Here is an 8,230-nt window from a genome sequence, read left to right as displayed (position 1 = left end):
GTCTTTATACCTCATATAATCTTTACAAACAAATAAAATACAGGAAAGAAATCATGGGTGTGGGACCCATGTTGGATCCGCCATTTAGGGGGGGGGGTCTTAGTTGGGGTGTAATGGGTAGTTAGGTAATATGGTTAGGATTTAAGTGTTAAGTTAGGGTTATACGGGTGTTATGTAATTACAAGGTGTATTATGATGTCCGGGGACCATTACTAGTTCCGTAACATAAAAACAATTCTTTTAGTGAAAATTTGATGTTTCGGGTAGTGTCCAGTTGTTTGGTTAGTTACCGGTTCGTTAAGGTGTTAAATTGCGCAGTTTAGTGTGCTTTATGTTGTCTTTTATGACAGTTTTGATTCCTGACACTTAGGAAAGTATTCTGGACCATTAAACCACATTTCTGCATTATATTTAGTTGTTAAAATGCTGAAAATTGCTGAATTTGGTTATTTTCTGCAGAATTCTGCAGTTTTAGTGTGTTTTTGGCACTTTCCGACACCTAAGTCATCACTAGGAAGGCAGTTTTGTAATCCCTACTTTCCTTCACACTATTCTAGTGTAACTCTTGGTTTCGGGCTCATTATGTGTCTTAACATCATGTCTGTCTAAGTACTGAACTCCCGTCAGTACTTCTAGTTTGTCTGATAACTGTGCTAACTTTGTTTCGTGCACTATTTGTACCATGCCGTGTTGCATGTAGTAATGATAAAAATCTTGCAACATGAAATGCCATTGTATGTATATTACAGTAATCAGAAAATCATTCGTCTTGTTAATTCAATTACACACAGTCATTAAAGCACATATTACTGTTTATTATTGTACGGAATTCATGGATGGAAAAGTGCTAGTTGTCACAAATCAGTTACCTTCAGAAATCTATTTCTCAAAAAATGAGTATTTGGTAACTAAAAGTCAATAGTAATGACTACAATTATATCCAGATTATCACTTTATAAGCATATCAAAAAGTTATCAGACTTTCAGTTATCACCTTCATCACTACCATGTTCACCAAGCGATAAATCTCCAACAAATTCACGGTGACATGACTTCCATCGTCAGCTATTCTTTTCCACCACACCGGTCTACAATCTCCGGCCATAAGGACAACCAAACCGATCAAAATCAGGTGACATTGCCGGAAACTGATAACCTAGGGTTTGGAAACGAAACAACGGCGGCGAAAAAGTTGAAATCGGAGGTGGCGGTTTCGCCAGATCGGAATGGATTAATGAGAGAGGATGAAGAGGAAGTGAGTTGTGATTTGCTGCCAGGTTGATAGAGTTTGAATGTGAACGGACGACCGAGATTTGAGCTTGTGACGGTTAGAGAGAATGGACAGTTTACTTTATCTCGATAAGTAAAAGCCCTAATCTAATTTTGAGTAAACATACATAATTTTGTTAATTTGGGAGTTCATGGATTAGGGCTTGTTTGGGATGGTTAGTTGGGGAAGATGATAAGAACAGTCTATCTTTAGATAAAGGGAAAATATCTATTGTTTGTTATACATACATATATATATATATAATGTTTTTTTTGAAATGTTTTGTAAAGAATAAATTACAAGTTTTGTCCTTTAAATAAGTAAAAAGACTAAATTACCCATGTGTAATAAGATTTAACAGAAAAATTTAACTGGGTTAGGCTCAAAGGACGTAACGTGCAACAAAATTCCCTATAAAGGGCAAAACCTGTCAAAATTCGTTGAAAAGGACACCACCCGAAAAGAGGTATATAGATAACGGACAAAACTTGTAATTTTTCCTAATAATAATAACATTGATTTAACCTAAAGGTTTTTGATAACGTAAACAATCTCAGTTGACGATGTAGTCAACATCATCAATGAAAGTGTTATACAAATTTCATCTCAACATAGCACCATAAACACAAAGGATACACATTTTAATAAAAATGCAACAATATTTATAAAATGTTAATTAGCAAGATGTTTAGCAAGATATATCTGCATACACTTAAAGTCTCAACAAAGCACCATAGACACAAACCAATCTTGTGTAACACCCAGAAAACGGGTTTGGTAATCAAACCCCGTTAATACTAAAACACGGGTAAAATACCGTTAGCGGTAAAAGTAACCCGGTAAATGTTAGGATTTAAATAAATAATCCTAATATTAAATAAAAAGTGAATAAAAGATTTTAAGGAAATAAAATGGATAAAAGGCCCGAGTCAACGGGACTTAAAATAAACCTAGTCATAAACTTCTCCGAACTCACTAAGTTAACTAGGGATGTTTAACCCGGTTAATAAGAGGGAATATGGATTAGAAATAAGTAGGTTGTAACCTACTTAATAATTAACCAAACTTGAGGGACCAAAGTTAGATAGTTGGAAAAGTTTATTTATTTAAACAAAATAAAAACACACACATACACAGTGTGTGCGTGATCGACCAGAGGAGAAGGCTCTAGAGCCAAAACCCTAATTCCAACAAATCCATCCGATTGAAGGGCCAAACGAAGCTCAAATTCACAACCGAACGCGAATTAATGATCACCCAAGCTAGGGGATCATGAGGTATGTAAAAATTTGATGATTCGTGAAGTTGTATAATATGAGTAATCATCAGAATTGCGAATTATGTATGAATTAGGGAAGCTATGGCTCAATTAGTGAAGTATAATTGCTTAGGAACTAAACCCTAAGTGAAAATCATACATATGGTACTATGAATTGAATGATTTGATGAATTACCACATTAGGATAAGTGGGTTTTGATATAATAGTAAAGATGATGATAAGTTTGTGTTCGAAGTCATCATAAATGGTAGTTGAAGTAAGACACTCGAATGATTTGCAAGTTTGAGTATTTGATCTTGCATGATAGAGGGTGTATTTTGATGTTAATCTTGGTAAAAATGACTAGTTATGAGCTAGTTAGTAAATGTGTAAAAATATGCCCAATAGGTGTTTGTTAAAATGCCTAAATGAAAGCTAAGATGTTGAAATTTCGAGTGAAACACACATTTGAATAATATGGCAAATTATGCGAAATATGAAACGATAAGAGTTCTAAATATCATGCTGATTTAGACTTAATGTTGTAAACCATGTGATTGAAAATAGTAACTTTGATAAGCTAAGTTAACTAATGATGAAGTCGAATAGTAGTTTCGATATAGAAAATAAGTGAGGTCGAATAGTCGTGATTGTTAATGACTAATTTAACCGCCTTGTAAATGTTGACAATAGTTTGACGCTTAACGAGCTAGGTGGAGGCTTGGGAAAGAAACGGTCAAATGAATCAAGTACGAGAAGAGAAGCGTAAACCGGATGAGAGGTAAGTGAAACTTACACCCCTTTGTAGAATATTAGCTTATTCTATGAGTATAAATATGATAAAGATAATATGGGAAACATCGATTTCCGACGCAATTGATGCGGGTCGAATAATGTAAACCGAAGCTAAAAGGATACTCATGGCGTAAGCTGAAATGGGCTAAATAAGTAAGGAAAGGGATCTAATGAAAGGAAAATCCGAAATGGGTCGGATGGGCAAATTGGTAACTAAAAACCATGTTTTTGCTACATATGAAAATGTTTGGTCATATAGGCCAAACGGGTCAAATGGTGATAACACCATTTGACAATATCGACTAATGTGATTGCCGAGTCTTATGTTAAGAGGAACGATTAGCAATTCGGATAATTGCATCGCCATAGAATATGTGTGATGTGCACAAAATTCAACATATAAATTACATCAATTGTGGCATAAAACTAACCCTTTTTTAGTACTAATGTTGGAAAAAGTGTGCTTTTGTCTTCCTTTTGTATTTTCAGGATTAAATGAGCTCAAGTAGACAAAAGAAGCAAAAAACAGCTAAATCTAACATAAATACAAGAAAAGGAACAAACGTGGCATGCCCAACCTCCCGACAGCATCTTCCCAAGCAAAACAAGAAGACAGAAGCCTGAACATGCCCCGTGCTCAGTGAGTACGAGGGCGTGCCCAAGTGTCAGCAGAAAAGACAAAGTGGTAGAAGCTTCCATCGCCCACCACGGGGCCGTGCTCAGCGGGCACGGGGCCGTGGTCAACTATAAGATTCGCGAAATCCAGGCAAATCTTGATAGTACAGGTATGCTTCTACACACGGGGTCGTGCTCAGCGGACACGGGGGCATGGTCAACTAATGCAGACAAACTACATTTAATGAAGAAAGAGAGGAAGATGGACACGGGGCTGTGTCCAACGGACACGGGGCCGTGCCCGAGCTTCTTTTCAGCCTATAAATAAGGGTGCTTGGAGCTCTTGCAACTCATCCCTTGGCACACCACCTCTCTCACACTTCACCCACCACCCACCACCATCACAACACCATCATCCACCACCATCATCCATTGTCCATCATAGAGTGTGTGAGTCGTCTCGGGATCCAAGATTGATCGTAAGAGTTCTTGACAATCAAAGGCCATGTTTGCCTAAGTCTCTTACATCACTTGGTGAAGACAAGTGTTTAGTGTAATACTTTTTATTTTTAATCTTTTGCACTTTTTAATTGGTTTTGTATTAATGACTTTAATTACTAGTTTCTTATGTTGAAGGTGATTCTTCCTTATCGTTTGTCCGTGGTGTCTTGACATTATTTTACTGTCTATATAAAATAAAAGATTTTCACCATTCATATCTTGACGGTCTATATGGAGGTATGTTGGCTACCTGGTTGGGGGTTAAAGGAACGGTTTGGTAAGAGTCTTGCCATTGTTCAGTGTATAGATCCTGCAAAGGACCTGGGTCAAATTTAGTAGGACCTCCTTCAATACCCAATGGTATTGGATGGCGGGGGTCCAAACTCTTTGATCCCCTCATAAGTTAAACTACTATTAAAACTTTAACCCAGCTACTTAGGACTGTATCCCTGCTGACTTAGATTACTTAGCCGAGGGTAACGTCGCCTTCAAAAGAGGGGCCTACCACATTATGCATTAATAACTTAATTAATTATCTTTCAATAATCCGACCCTTTAGGATTGTATCCTTGCTGACTCAAACTACTAGGTTGAGGGTAACGTCGCCTTCAAAAGAGGGGCCCACTACAATAACTAAGATAATCTCTTAAACAAGTGCAAAAGTGCGAAAATAATCAAAGGTTACACTACACACGAGTTGGATCCAAGTGATTCATCTTGTCTATCTGTTTTTACTTTTATTTTACTTTTCAGCATTTTAGTTAGTTTTATTTTCCTAGTTTAAAAACCTTTTTCTAACATTTTGATTTGATTAGACGTTGAGGATAAACCGGTACTAAAAGCTCTTGTGTCCTTGGACGACCTCGGTATCTTACCAACACTATACTACGTCCACGATGGGTGCACTTGCCCATATGTGTGTTCAGTGTTAGTGAATATCGTGTTTATAAATTTAAAACTTGGCTAAAAAGTGTAAAAAGGGCTTAAAACATACACCTAATATATATAACACTTCACACGCATCAAGTTTTTGGCGCCGTTGCCAGGGACACAAGGATTTTAAGAAAGTTAGGAATCAGCGGCCTAATCATTTTTTTTATTTTTTTTTTAGATTTTTTTTATTTTTCAGCCTCTACAGAGCTCAGCACGGGTCGTGCCTGGTCGGACACGGGCCGTGCTCAGTAGTGTCATTGGCAGTTTTTATTTTCCGAATTACAGAGAGCTGAGCACGGGGCCGTGTCGGTGCAACACGGGGCCGTGTCCAACTTCCCAGTAATAGGGATCCGGAAAACAATCACTGTATCTCCGACCACGGGCCGTGTTCACTGAGCATGGGGCCGTGGTGAACTTTCTGACCAACATTCTTTTATGTTTTTATTGCAGGACTTGGAACCCAGGCACCACATCTGAACTTTCTACGTAGTGTATGAGCTCCAGTTCTAGTAGAGACATAAAAGAACCTCTAGAAGAACCCGAACGCTTTCTCAGAAAAAGACTTAAAGCTAAAAACCAAGAGAAAGTTTCGGGGGACCCGCTTCCAATGGCGAACCAACGTACCCTCATGGATTACCTACGACCCACCATGGGTAATCTCGGCGCCGCTATCAACGCCCCGAATGTCGAAGCTAACAACTTCGAACTTCGGCCACATTTGATACAGATGCTTTAAAACTCCGCAACCTTCCATGGGCTTGCGGACGATGATCCCCATCTACATATTACTAATTTCTTAGAAATATGTGATACCTTCCGGATCAATGGAGCATCAAACGACGCCATCCGCCTTCGGATGTTTGCATTTTTGTTAAAGCACCGAGCAAAGGCTTGGCTCAACGCCCTCCCAGTTGGCTCGGTAAACACCTGGGATGAACTAGCCCAAAAGTTTCTATATAAATATTTCCCTCCCGCTAAAACGGCTAAATTAATGACTGAAATTAATACATATTCACAAGAGGATGGGGAATCCTTGTATGAAACTTGGGAAAGGTTCAAGGAGCTATTGCGAAAGTGTCCTCATCACGGTCTTGCGGTATGGCAACAAGTATCCACCTTCTACAATGGGTTGTTGCCACACACAAGACAAACACTTGACTCTAGCTCCGGGGGACTTTTAGGTAATCGCCGCCCACATGAAATATACAATCAAATTGAGGATATTGCTCAAACCAATTTTCAGTGGCATACTCCCCCGAGGCAATAAATCTATTGCCCCGGGCGCCCATAAGGTTGATGAAAGCACTTCTTTACAAGCCCAAATCGAGGCCCTTTCTTCAAAAATCAAAAAGTTAGAAATGACAAAAACGGTCTCGGTTATGGCTTGTGAAGGGTGTGGTGGGCCACATGAAAGTTGGAGTTGTATGAAAGAAACAGATGATCAACAAGAGTCGGTAAACTACATTGATAACAGACCTAGGCCGTCGGGTCCTCCAACGGGTGCCTACAACCAAGGATAGCGTAACCACCCTAACCTTGGTTGGAGAGAACCCGGCAATAGTAGTAACCAACAAAACCTAAACCAACAAACAAACTTTCAACAACCAAGAAACGAGTCACAAAATTTCTCTCAACAACAAGGTGGACGAGAAAGGCTTGAAGATACTGTATCTCGCCTCATCTCCGATACTGAAAAGAAAAACTCGGATCGATTTCAACAATTGGAATCGAATTTCAGAAATCAACAAGCTAGTATACAAAACATTGAAAAACAAATAAATCAATTAGCTTAAAATTTCTCCGAGAGACCACAAGGCGCGTTACCTAGTAATACCGAAACAAACCCAAAAGCACAAGTCCATCTCATAACATTGAGAAATCGTACCGTGGGTTCCGAAGAGGCTCCGCCACCGCCGACTGAGGGAAGCACAACATCACCCCAACAAGAAAAGGCTTCTCCTCCAATTCAAGAGCCTACCAAGGCTCCTCCGGTTCCATCCCCCGGTAGGTTATTTCACCAAAAGACCAATGAGCAATTCGCAAAATTCGAAAATTTACTAAAACAATTGCATGTTAATATTCCATTTATTGAAGTCCTAACTCAAATGCCTAAATACTCAAAATTCATGAGGGACTTCCTCACTCATAAAAGGAAAATCGAATCATTGCAATTAGTTAACTTAGGCGAAGAATGCTCCGCCCTTTTACTCAACAAACTCCCACAAAAAAAGATTGATCCTGGAAGCTTCACGATTCCTTGCTCGATCGGGGAATCCCTCGCTCGTAATGCACTAGCCGACCTTGGGGCTAGCATTAACCTCATCCCTGCATCAATGTTCAAACGACTCGGCCTAGGAAAAACAAGCCCTACCAAGATGAGTATACAACTTGCCGATAGATCCGTCAAATACCCGCAAGGTGTCGCTGAAAATCTATTGGTCAAAGTCGACAATTTCGTCTACCCGGCCGACTTTGTCATCTTAGATATGGAAGAAGACACCGAAGTCCCCCTCATACTAGGGAGGCCATTTCTAGCCACTGCACAAGCAGTGGTAGACATGAATGACGGAACACTTACTTTGAAGTATGGGGATAAGGAAGTGAAGTTTAGGGTTGGGAAGAGAGTAGAGGACGATGACCCGGTCAACTACATGAAGGTCATTGATTCGAGTTTGGATGATGCTCTCTGACGGTGCAACACGGGATGCAAAACATCCCGCTCGGATAACATGTGACCTGACTTTGGGTCTAGCCAAGCACTCTTATAAATGTGGCGCACCACGGAGGCATTCCGAGGAACTATCCTTAGTTTAGCTTAGATTAATTTTTAGTTTAATTTTAATTTTTAGGAATAAAA

At 39.4% G+C, this 8,230-nt stretch overlaps 1 non-coding gene across 1 annotated transcript; it reads right to left on the bottom strand.

Annotated features, from left to right (window-relative positions):
• Positions 1-6,358: 6,358 nt before the first annotated feature.
• Positions 6,359-6,465, bottom strand: LOC118486899. The gene has a single exon (XR_004880065.1). It is a non-coding gene; the product is annotated as a small nucleolar RNA R71 (small nucleolar RNA).
• Between the last annotated feature and the right edge of the window lie 1,765 nt (positions 6,466-8,230).

This window comes from Helianthus annuus, chromosome 14 (genome assembly GCF_002127325.2).
Source record: "Helianthus annuus cultivar XRQ/B chromosome 14, HanXRQr2.0-SUNRISE, whole genome shotgun sequence".
Classification (NCBI taxonomy): Eukaryota; Viridiplantae; Streptophyta; class Magnoliopsida; order Asterales; family Asteraceae; genus Helianthus; species Helianthus annuus.
This window is presented reverse-complemented; position numbering and strand designations above follow the sequence as displayed.